At 42.2% G+C, this 12,559-nt stretch overlaps 1 protein-coding gene across 1 annotated transcript in view; it reads right to left on the reverse strand.

The window, feature by feature from the left end:
* The window catches only part of CLASP1 (cytoplasmic linker associated protein 1), a 285,149-nt gene extending 283,340 nt beyond the window's left edge, over positions 1-1,809 (reverse strand). Inside the window, exon 1 of the mRNA XM_014547896.1 lies at positions 156-1,809. The gene's annotated coding sequence lies outside the window, so the exon portion shown is untranslated. The remainder of the gene's footprint in view (positions 1-155) is intronic.
* Positions 1,810-12,559: the final 10,750 nt, after the last annotated feature.

Consider the following 12,559-nt stretch of genomic DNA (forward strand, 5'->3'; position numbering starts at 1 on the left):
GGCGTCTGACCCTGAAGGAGCCGGCCTTTCCCTTCGGGGTTGCGCGCTCCCCCGCCAGCGGGCCCTGCGACTTTCCGTACCGCGTCCCTTCTCCTTCCTTTCTGGAGTAGGGGCGGCACTTGCGCCGGAAGCACACTTTTTAACGGTTCTTTGACCTGTTTGGAGCGGAGCCTGTTGGGTGGGACGAGCGTCTCCTCCACGCTGCGCTGCCCCCCTCGCGTTCCCCTCTAGGGCAGGGCTGCGGAGCAGGGAAGGGCGCGTTGTGAGGCTGCATCTAGGGCTTGCCGCGCAGGAGCCTGCGCTCGCCGGTACCGACATTGTCAGCTTCGTGTCGACCCCACACCGCCTCGCGGAAACCCCTCGGTCCGAGTTGGCTCCCTCCATCGCCAGCGCATGGCGGAGTCCTGTGCCTTGCGTGTTCCCGGGCAGCTCTTGTGCGGCGCACCCCGTGCTGGGGGTTGTGTCCGGTTGGGGAGGGGCGCGGGAGGACAGCAGGTAACGCCCCGGCCTCCGGGCGCACACGTCGGGCTGGGGAGACGGCTCAAACAGTGAAGCCCTGTGTGGGCCCCTCTGCAGTGCGGCAGCGAGGACCGTGGGCCGCAGGAATTGGGTGACTTGGGGGGGTTGGCTCCTGGGATCTGGAAGAGGTGACATCTCCGGGGCGAAAGCGCGAGCAGCCCTGTGAAAACGGGCAGGCGATGGAGAAAGCGCTCCGGGGCAGAGGCACCGCGGGCAGCGGCCCCGAGTGCATGTTGCGCTGGGAGTGAAGTGAGAGCAGGGTGCACACGGGACGGGGCGGCGGGGGGGTGGGGGGTGATGAATGGAATGGGGGATGTGAGTCAGCAGCATAAAACGGACCGTCTTAACCATTTCTAAGTGCACAGTGGAGGTAAGGACACGCCGTGGGATGCAGCATCCCCTGAACTCTTGCTCTCATAAAATGAATTCTGTACCGAGGCCCCTTCCCCCAGCTCCTGCGACCACCCTCCTACTTTCTGTCTGTAAATGTGACTACTCGGGTGCCTCGTGTAAGTGGAACCCTACAAACATATTTGGGGGTTTTTGCGTGTGATTGGCTCATTTCACCTAACGTAGCATCTTTAATGTTCACACATGTTGCAGCATGTGTCAGGATTTCCTTACTTTTTAAGACTGAATAATGTTCCATTGTTTGCCATGGTGGACACTTGGGTTCCTTGCACCTTTTGGCTATTGTGAATAATGCTGTTATGAACGGGGCAGTGCATAACTCTTTGCTCTCAGTAGGATGGGGAAGATTTTGAAACCAAGGGGAGAAACCTATACAGTTTCCGGTCAGGTCCTTGGGGTAAGAACATGGTGAAAAAACTTTTAGAAACTGGAAGCTTAATACATACTCCCTTTATGTAAAGCATTTATGGAGGTTTTAAGATATGCCATACATTGAGTACTACTTTAGATAAATTATTGATATATCATTAAACATCAAGATACTAGTAAATGTGAGCCAGTTGTTATTTACCACATTTTGTAGCTGCGAAAATTAAGTTTTGGGGTTACAGATGGGCTGAGAGGAGGCTAACCGACCACATACCCACAAGTAATTATGAAACAAAACTCCCATGGGAGCCCAGCACCATGGCCACTGACCACTCACTAGTTTGGACAAGAATGTTGAGAGAAAGTATTCACATGTCAAGAGTGAATGTTCCCAGAAGAAAGAATAGGCTGACATCAAGAGCTTTCCCTGTCAAATGACTGGAATGTATAAGAGCTCAAACACCAAAACTGCATCTTCTGAGGTCCCTAAACGAGTATGGGAGTTAACTCCAGGTATGTTTATTGCCTTTAAAAAATACAAAATGCCAGGTAAGTATATCTTTGTAGGTAATATAAAAACACCACTTTCTAGTTAACACTTCATCTTTCATTTTACATTCTCAAACATCCTGTGAGGTCATTTAAAGCATTAAGTTACTTTGGCAGGTGAGGAAATTGAGGACCAGAAAGGGAAATTATTTACCTAATGTATGGCTGATTGGTACCAAGACTGCACTGAAAGCTGAACCCCTGGAATTCCCTCTGTGCTGTGGTCTCCCTTGCAAAGATAGATACCAGTGAGTGTCATCTTCCTCAGGAGTACATGAAGCTAGTGCTGTTTAAACTGTGCATTATGAACAGCATTCATACACTCAAGAAGATTGTGTGCCAGACACTTGGCAAAGCAGGGGAAAAATTGCTGTTCTTAGAAGAGATAGAAAAATAATAAAATATATATCGGGTAGGGTAAGTATTGTGGGAAAAATGAAGCAGTGAGGCAGTAATGGAGAATGCTGAGGAACGATTTCTGTTTAGTTGCTGCAAGAGGGGACAGAGGCTCACTGAGAAGAAAACTTAGCAAGGATCTGAAGAAGCGAGGGAACAAGCAATGTTCTTTATTTGGGAAAAGAGCATTCCAGGTAGAAAGAATGGAAAGTGCACAAATTATTCTGAGGCAGGAGGATGTCTACTACATTCTAAGAACAGAAAAGAGGCCAGGGTGACAGAGCAGAGCATGGGAGAGGAAAAGGAGGAAATGAGGTCATAGGTAACAGGATGCCAAGTTGTATAGGGACTACGGCATTGTGAGAGGAAGCCTTTTAAAGAATCACTTTTATTAAATAAAAGAATCACTTTAGGTCGTAGCAAATTTGGCTCAGTGGATAGAGCACAGGCCTGCGGACTGAAGGGTATTATGTTCCATTCCTGTCAAGGGTTCAATCCCCAGTAGGGGTCGTGCCGGAGGCAGCTAATCAGTGGTTCTCTCTCATCATTGATGTTTCTCTCTCTCCCTCTTCCTTCCTCTCTGAAAGCAATAAAAATAAAAGAATCACTTTAGCTTTTGTTTGAGAATAGATTGTAAGGGATCAGGGGTGGGGACAGGATGCTGCTGTAGACCAAGTGAGAGGCTGGTAGGTGGCTTGGGCAAAGTGCAAGCATTGGAGGGGTGAGATATCTGTATATATCCAAATAAAATGATACACAAGATTTGGTTGATTAATGCATGAAGGGTGTGAGAAAAAGGAGAGTTAGATGCCTGAGCCACTTGAAGAATGGAGTTGCCATTTACTAAAATGGGAAAGAATGGGAATAGATTAATTTTGGAAATGTTAAGTTTGAAATGCCTATTAACGTGGAAATACCAAGGATATATGAATCAAGTTCAGAATAAAGGTGCACGCTGAATCTGTAAATCTGGAAGACATAAAAGTTATCTGAGGATCCTTGGAGCACTCAAGCATTTCAGGGATTGAGATGTTTATGAAACCAAAGGAGACAGCAGCCACTGAAATACGAGGAAACCATGGAAGGAAATCAGGACGAGCAACCATGTCAATTGCCAAGAGGCTATATTGACCTTTGGCTCACATTGGAGTAGTGAGGATGAAAGCCTGATGGGAATGGCTTCAAAAAAGAAGGGTAGAGCCTGACTGGTTTGGCTCAGTGGATAGAGCGGCGGCCTGCAGGCTGAAAGGTCCCAGGTTCGATCCAGTCAAGGGCATGTACCTTGGTTGCAGGCACATCCCCAGTGGGGGGTGTGCAGGAGGCAGCTGATCGATGTTTCTAACTATCCCTCTCCCTTCCTCTCTGTAAAAAAATCAATAAAATATTTTTTTTTAAAAAAAAGAAGGGTAGAAACAGAACTGGAGAGAGGGAAGATAGGTAATTTGAAGGAGGAATTTAGTTTTAAGATTAGGGGAGCAATAAAGTGGGGTGATACTTTGTGGGAGCACTGGTCCTTGGAGACTGGGTATTAGATGGAGAAGATATGAGAAGCCGTAGACATATAGGAGAAACTTTATTGTAGATCAAGTAACCATTGCTAACAAGGAGCCATCAGACAAAACAGTTCTTCAAAGCAGCTCCACAAAGCAGCCACAGCAAACATAGGAGCCCACCTAGCAGCCGCTAATAAAGCAGTCCAGCAACCGGCTGGTCAACAACACATCTTCATACCAACTCAGACAAAAAAGGCTTCTTGCCAAACAGTGGCATCAGTATTTGGATTATAGAAAGGTACACCTGCGCAGTGTGTACAGTAAGATTGCTGTGTCCTTGCTTTTGCATCTGCATGTGGCAAGTTGGCCTTGAACATCCCACTGACTCTGACGGGCTCCCACACTCACATTGGTCTTGAACATCTGGACAGGGCCCCCACATACTTCAAGGTCAAAGAAGTAATATTTATGTCACCCATAAATATAGTATTTCTAAGTTACTAGTAAAAATTTTTATAAATATAACCTCAATACCACTATCTCACCTAAAAATAATTCTAAAAAACATTCATCTATTATATCATGTTAGTCTCCTTAAATGTTTATTTTTGCTACCAGATTTACTGAGATATAATTCAAATACCATACAATTAGCTCATTTAAAGTATACAACTTAATGAATTTCTAGTATCATCTACCCTCTCAATCTTTAAATTTTCCTATGTCTCATATTTTTGATACCAGATTTATTGAGATATAATTCATACATACAATTTGCCCATGTAAAGTATACAGTTCAATAGTCTTTAGTACATTCAGAGTTGTACAGTCACCACCACAATCCATTTTAGAACATTTTCATCACCCCACAAAGAAGTTCTATACCCATTAGGAGTCACTACCCATTTTATTATTCTTCCCATCTCATACAATAATGTTCATTCCAAAGCCAAGTTTATCAATCATTAAATCCAATAAGTTAAAAGCATTGTGAGAACAGGGAGATTATGCCAAAAGCCTTGACTCCTAAATTCTAATTCTTGGCTGTGCCTGCTCTCAGCTGGTCACATTCTCAGGGTCTTATCCACAGAGTAAAATATTGCACTAATGGTTTCTAAAGGCACACAAGCTTTATGATTTTATGCCTTTTTTTATTATCATTACAATTTTGAGGATGACAATTTTTATTAATGTCATCGGCTCTTCCTGTTTTTCTCTGCTTTCTGATTATGTTTTACTCAGCAACTGATTTATAGATACCTGGCCTCTAGGTATCAGTTCCTATAAGAAGTGCAGCTTAGCCCTAGCCAGTTTGGCTCAGTGGGTAGAGCATTGGCCCGCGGACTGAAGGGTCCCGGGTTCAATTCTGATCAAGGGCATGTATTTTGGTTGCAGACTCGATCCCCAGTAGGGGTTGTGCAGGAGGCAGTTGGTCGATATTTCTCTCTTATCGATGTTTCTAACTCTCTATCCCTCTCCCTTCCACTCTGTAAAAATCAATAAAAAATATATTTAAAAAGTAACTGCAGCTTGGTCAGAGAAAACTTGCTAGATCAAAATATGAGCAAGTGACCATCTCAGGGTGGTAAGATTATTGGTTATTTTTAAACTTATGCCATATTCTTTATTCTACAAACATATTTTTTATAATTTTTAAAAGTCATTCTTAAAGGATTTGATGGAATGCCCTAACAAACAGAAATTGCTAAACTCTGGGTAAGAGGATTTTCCCCCCTGTGATTCAGTTAAGCAGTATCTTCCAGTCTAGGGTAGCCAAAATACTTTAGTAACCCTCTTCAATAATCTCAGTGAAAAAGAAAGTATGGCCCTACTGGTTTGGCTCAGTGGATAGAGCATCAGCCTGCATGCAGACTGAAGGGTCCCGGTTTGATTCTGGTCAAGGGTACATGGCCAGGATACGGGCTAGATTGGGCGTGCAGGAGGCAGCCGATCAATCTCATCGTTGTTTCTATCTTTCCTTCCCTCTCCCTTCCTCTCTGAAATCAATTATATATATATATATATATATATATGAAAATATGAGGAGAATTTGAGATATTGCTCCCTGGCATATTTGCCAGTTTGGCTCAAATAAACTCTTATAAAAATTAAAGTAAAAATGAAGTATGCCTATAGAAATTTAAATTCAGCAATTCATATATCAACATCTGTGTAATAGTCCACATGTAATCTGGCTTTGCACTACTTGGGGAACAGGTAGTCTCTGCTAGAGAAGTAATGTGTGTCACAGAAATGTGTGGGCAAAAGCAGGGTGTGTCTTTTATACGTGATAGAAACAGATTAGAAAGTAGTTTGCTAGTTCAAGTTTGTAACCACTCCCTGGAGTGCAATTACTCTCATTATTTGGCTTACATGGTAAGTATCACCCACTGAAGGACAATGCAGGTGTCTGGCTTACCTCTCATGAGTTTTCTTATGCTGCCAGTGTGAGCCTCTTTAAACACTACAGTGGCAGTTACCAGAGAACTGATAGATTCGGGGGTGCCCTCATGGCCGTCAACTCACTATGAGTCCCAAAGAAGTCACTTAGTCTAGTCAGAAGCATTAAGGTCACTTCAGTGGAGAGGATAGTTCTAGTTGCCAGTGTTGTCACAACTAGTGAAGTTGATGCTACAAAGTCCACTTGTCAGTAACCATGGCAGAGTGAAAGTCGGTGTTCTTACCACAAGAAGCATGACAAATCCATGTGGTCTGTGGACAGCTCTGATGCAAAGCAAAGGATCAGGTATCCCTTTAAACATTCCCTGTTGCCAGTGTGTCATAATCTGGACCTGTTCAGGCTTTTAGAAGAGCAGTCCTTACCTAGTAAAGTCAAAGGGCAAATGCCAACAAGTAGGTAACCGGACATAGAGTTTTCCTTTGAACCGCCATCAGTGAGGTCTCTCAAGCAACATGGATCCCTGCCAATTCTCAGATGGACTCTTGCGCCAGTGGACCAATCAGCCCATCCAAATGCAGAGAGCCATTTGGAAACATTCAAAACCAAGTGAAGGGGCAATTTTCTTTCATTTATATGTTATCTAATAGCCTCTACTTTCCCAGAACGTGGCCAGCTCCTGAGTATGCATAGCTGAAAAAGTACAGTTTTTACAAGATAGCCCGTGTAGGAAGGAAAGCAGAAATTACTAGACTATACAGTTATTATAATGGTGGAACCTAAAAGGGGACACTCCGCAGGTGGGGGTGGGTCAAAAGCTGAGGAGTGACGAGAATGTTTCTTGAGCTAAACCCAATAAAACATTGAAGCCATTATGACATATTTAGACTCTCAGAACTAGAATGATGTTTTAGAATAGGCTTTGGGCAGGGTTAATTTATTCTAATACTCTTGAGCAAGTCTAAATCTTTCCATTTTAACAAGGTCATTTAGAATTTCACAGATAATATTTACAAAAATTGGCATATTTTGGCATGTAGACCATTATCACATGCACACACACTTCAGAATCAGGGAAGTCAGAGAGGAGTGCATTAGCTAGATTAGAATCTGTAAGTGAAACTGCCCTACTTTGTTGCCTTAGGAAAGGTAACAGATCTGGTCTGTTCGTTCACCATCTTAAGGATAAAATAATCCCAAGTATCTCCTAAATCTAAGGGTACTGCCCGCTTGTCGTGCATGGGAATCGTGGCTGCTCCAGAACGGCACTCTTGAATTTCTCCTCTCTGTTGCTGTCACATTAATCATATCATGTAGGACTTGAAATGGAGGCGGAGGCTCTTACTCTGCCAGTTTGCAGTTTAAAAGTTAAAGGATACATTAAGAAATCAGCATATTTTAAAATTATAAGATTTGTATTTGTTTTATTTCCCAGGTAGTCGTGTCTATTCAGAGTTTCCTATTCCTGGATGAAATTCTCTTGCCTTCTGCTGTTCACAGTAACTCAAATTCTTTGTCTTCTTTTCAGATCATCTAGTGCCATGCTTCCTAGCTCTCCTTATTGCTTCATCTAGTTTTTAGTGAGTCATAGCATACATGATATTAATCTGCTCACAGTCTTTAAATGAATATCTTCAAATGTGTTTTGTTAATTCCCAAAACTTGCCTTTGCTCATGCATGATTTAGCTACATAGCTGTGTCTTCTCTCGTGAACTTGGCCACAGTGCATTTCTCTGCATTGTCTCCCACGCTGCACTGCATTCTGAGTCACCTGAATTACGCACCCTCCCTGCTATTTACACAGTAATATTCAAACTCCACTGCCCATCTCCTTTCTTTTGAATTCAGACACATTTGTTTGAATTAAACTGACCTTAGTTGGTTTCAAGCTGCAATTCCTGACTGCAACAGGTAGTTCCGAACTCTAGAAACTCACAGGTTTGACTAGAAGCGGGCAGTTCTGATTCCCACTGAATTTAATAGTTTATTCTTTCTTATTAGTGGGCCCTCTTTGTCCATTGATAACACAATATCTCGATTTAAACAAAAAGTATTTGTACCCTACCTCAGAAAATAAATTAGATTCCTCTTAGGGATAAGTAGGAGAAAAGTGGGGGGAAAGTTACTGCAGAGACTACCAACCACTTTAAGGGACTTGCCAGACCACTGCTGGTATAAATGACAAAGACATTTATGCCTAGATGAGCAGCCAGGACATTTAGCATTATGACAGTTGGAGCAAATTTGACTCTCTGCACTTTCAACTTGGACTTATGAAAAATAATAGCATCCCTAAAAGCTGTCCAGAGATTTGTGATCAGTATTTATCAAACCAGTTTGATGAAAATTATAGAAAAGAGACATTTCAGAGCCTAGGGATTTTTTTTTTTTTTTTGAAAGAGCCTCTAGCCCTGGCTGGTGTGTGTGAGTGATTAGAGCATCGGCCCACATACTGAAGTGTCCCAGGTTAGATGCCTGGTCACAGACATGTACCTGGGTTTCAGGTTTAAACCCCAGCCCAGTCCCAGTGTATGAGGGAGGCACCCGAACAATGTGTCTTCTCTCTCTCTCTCTCTCTCTCTCTCTCTCTCTCTCTCTCTCTCCTCTCTCTCCCCCCTCTCTCTCTCCTCCAAAAACCAATGGAAAAAATATCCTTGGGTAAAAATTAACAACAACAAAAAAGAGCCTAAAATTCTGCCTTAGAAACATGGAAAGTTACATCAAGATGGTACCTTAGCCCGACCTGCATGGCTCAGGGGTTGAGCATTGACCTATGAACCAGGAGGTCACAGATTGGATTGCCAGTCAAAGCACAACCCAGGTTGCGAGCTTGTCCTTAGTAGGGGGCGTGCAGGAGGTAGCCAATCAATGTTTCTCTCTCACCATTGATGTTTCTCTCTCCCTCTCCCTTCCTCTCTGGAATAAAAAATATATTTTAAAAAATAAATACAAATATTAAAGGATGGTACCTTAGAGATTATTTCATCACCACCCTCATTTGACTGTGGGAAAACCGAAGGCCAAAGCAGTTAAGGGATTCATTCACCCAAGGTCTTGCACTCCTGGTTCAGGACAGATTCAGAACTAGAACTAGGCAATCCTGACTCCATTTCAGTAGCCTTAAAGCTGGCTAACAAATTTGACAACCCATACTTGAACCTATGCCCCAAAAATATCCTTTGTCCAGCTCATGAATGCCCTTTCTCTGAAAATGAGACAAGCAGGTGGGAATAATGTGAAAAGAGAACACTGGCTATAAATTGGGAGGAAATTCCTGTACAGACTTGCTAACTGGAAGCAAGCATTTGTGTTCCCCGAGACAAAGGAGAGTCCTAGTCATGAGATTAAAGTTAAAAACCGATTGTGTCACCAGGCTGAGAGCAGGCAACTTTTTTGGAAGCAGTAGGCTGAAATTAGACCTGAATAAAAGAGTTTACAGAAAATTGAATTGGGCGCTATCTCACAACACTGGAGCTATTTTAGTTTTGTTTACTTTTAATGTAGTATCTCAGGAATATAAAAAAGCATAGGAACTGATGAACTCCTATGTAGCTCCACCTGATCCCATATCCCTCCCTCCCTCCTGAATTTGGTGCTTATATTTCCATACCTCTTATGTTTTTCCTACATATAAATGTATTTGTAAGTGATGTTTAGTATTATTTGTATACTTTAAGTTGTATTGTATATAGTGTATATATTATATGTAATGTATACATAGTATTTGTACTATACATTGTGTATATATTTATTATATATATTGTATTTATGTAAGTTTTATTGTATATATCTTTCTGCAACTGGCTCCTTTTTATTGTTGTTGTTCAATACTGTTTTTGAGACTTTTCCAATGGAGGATATATAGGATAGCTCCAGTTAATTTGTGTTAGTACTCGATGTTATTCGACTGTATGAATGTGTTAACATTTTCTAATCTCCAATTAATGGACATCTAGTGAGTTCCTAGGGATTTTGTTTAGTTTGTTTGCTATTTTTTTCAACCTTGCTATATAAACATTTTTATAAAACCCACTTCTAATGCATGTTCAAAAGTTTCTCTAGTGACATTTATGAGGTATTAGTGTTTGCATATCTTCAACTTGACAAAAATATCAAAAATTACCAGCAGAATATGAAAGTGTCCAACACTAGCACTATATGTGTATTTTAACTTTTTACTAATTTGAAGAGTGTAAAATGATATTTTCTTACGGTGTTATTTTGCATTTTTTAGATTTCTCAGAGGGCTGAGTATCTCTCTCTTCACTAGCAGTTGGATCTTTTTTTCTGCCTGGACCACTTTTCAGATAGACTGCTTGTCTTTTTATATTTTAATTTTAGAAACTTTTCTATAGTCAGTATCTAAATTCTTCATTAGTCATATGAAGCCAATGTCTATCTTCTCCCAGGCTAGAACTTGGCTCTTCACTTTTTTACAGTGGTGTCTTTATGATCATATTTATCAACCTTTTCTGTTTTTATTTATACTAATTGTTTCTTCTTTTAAAGAAAATCTTTCCCCACTCCAAAGTCATAAATATTCTCCTCTATTTCCCTCTAGTTTTCTTTTTTCTTTTTCTTTTGTTAATCTCTCTGAGGGTGAAGCCCAGGACTCTGCTTTTTAACAAGCACGTTAGGGTCTAGGTGGAAATATCAAATCCAGTCACATAAAAGTTCAGCACAGCACTAGATAATTAAGATAACTCTGCATGTGAGTAAAGATAGTCTCACAGGACTTCTCAGGAAGGATGTGCAGAATCAGGGAAGAGTGTTCTGGTTTAGCAGGAACAACCCAGGCAAAGGCGTGTAGTCAGGAATGTGCAGAACAGAACAGCGGACCAAGGGCTGTGGCAAGTAAACTCATCCGACCAGAACACGAAGTTCTTGTGCAAGACCAGAATGAGAAGGGGTGACTAAGGACCCCCCTACGGACTGAGCTGAGTGCCTGGCCAAGGAATGACATGTGTAACAGTTACGGCAGGGGTGTAAAAGTGTGAAAGTACATTAATATGGAGGCCCATACCCGGGTTAGGGAACCACAGACAGAGCGGAAGGCACAGAGCCCTCCTTTTCAGGGAGACAAGGATGTCCACATCCTAATCCCCAGAACCTGTGAATGAATATGTTGCCTTACCTGGAAAATGGATTTCACAGATGTGACTAAAGTTAAGACCCTGAGATGGGGATATTATCCTGGCCTATCTAAGTGGGCCCAAGCAAATTATATGAGTCCTCAGAGGGAGAGAACCTGTCAAGGTCGTAGCCAGAGAACCAGACAAATGACATTACTTGCTTTGAATATGGAGGAACAGGGCCACGGAATTCGGGCAACCTGAAAAGGCAAGGAAACAAATTGCCTCCAGAGCTTCCCGAATGAAGGACACGGACTTTAGCCCAGGGAGACTCACACCAGACTACTGACCTACACGCCATAAGGACATCTGAACCTGTAGGCAGTTTTCATAAGAGTTCATTTAAACCACACTGCCAACATATGCTGAGGGAAAAGATCTCAAAATGCTTTCTCCCTCTAATTTTTTATCACCTTTCATCCTTTTACAAACTTAGAATTTACTTTTGTGTGTTGTGTCAGGTAGGAAACTATTTGTCTTTTTTTCCTAATTGACAACCAATTGTTACTTAAAGCCCTAACCGGTTTGGCTCAGTGGATAGAGCGTCAGCCTGTGGACTGAAGAGTCCCAGGTTCGATTCTGGTCAAGGGCATGTGCCTTGGTTGCGGGCCCATCCCCAGTAGGAGGTGTGCAGGAGGCAGCTGATCAGTGTTTCTCTCTCATCAATGTTTCTAACTCTCTATCTCTCTCCCTTCTGCTCTGTAAAAATCAATAAAAATATATATTTAAAAAGATAAAAAATAAAAATAAATAAATAAACTTAAAAATAAAAAGATATAATACTTATAGGCCCTGGCTGGATGGGCCCTGGTGAGAGCATTGTCCATACACCATACACCAAGGTTGCAGGTTCAATCCCTGGTTAGGGCACATACAAGTTCAACCAATGAATGCATAAATAAGTGGAATAGCAAATCAATGTTTCCCTCTCTTTCTCCCTTCCTCTCTCTCTAAAAATAAACAAATAAATAAGATATAATATTTATCAATTTATTCAATGTGTGAGGGTCTAAGAGTATATTTTTTCTCAACCTGAAAAGTATATAACAATGGAAACAAATTTATGTAACAAGTGACTTATCTATAATCTATATGTATAAAAAGCCAGTGACTGGAACACCATAACGACTAGAACGACCAGTCGCTATGATGCCCACTGCAGCCAGGGAACCTGCCGGATCTGGGGGTGGGGCTGGCCTGCCAACCCCCTGCTGCCCTTCCCCCCGGCCAGCCCCACCCCTGATCGCCCCCCAATAGGGGTGGGGCCGACCAGCCAACCTCCTGTAGCCCC

The sequence above is a fragment of the Myotis brandtii genome, unplaced genomic scaffold, assembly GCF_000412655.1.
Source record: "Myotis brandtii unplaced genomic scaffold, ASM41265v1 scaffold488, whole genome shotgun sequence".
NCBI classification, from domain to species: Eukaryota; Metazoa; Chordata; class Mammalia; order Chiroptera; family Vespertilionidae; genus Myotis; species Myotis brandtii.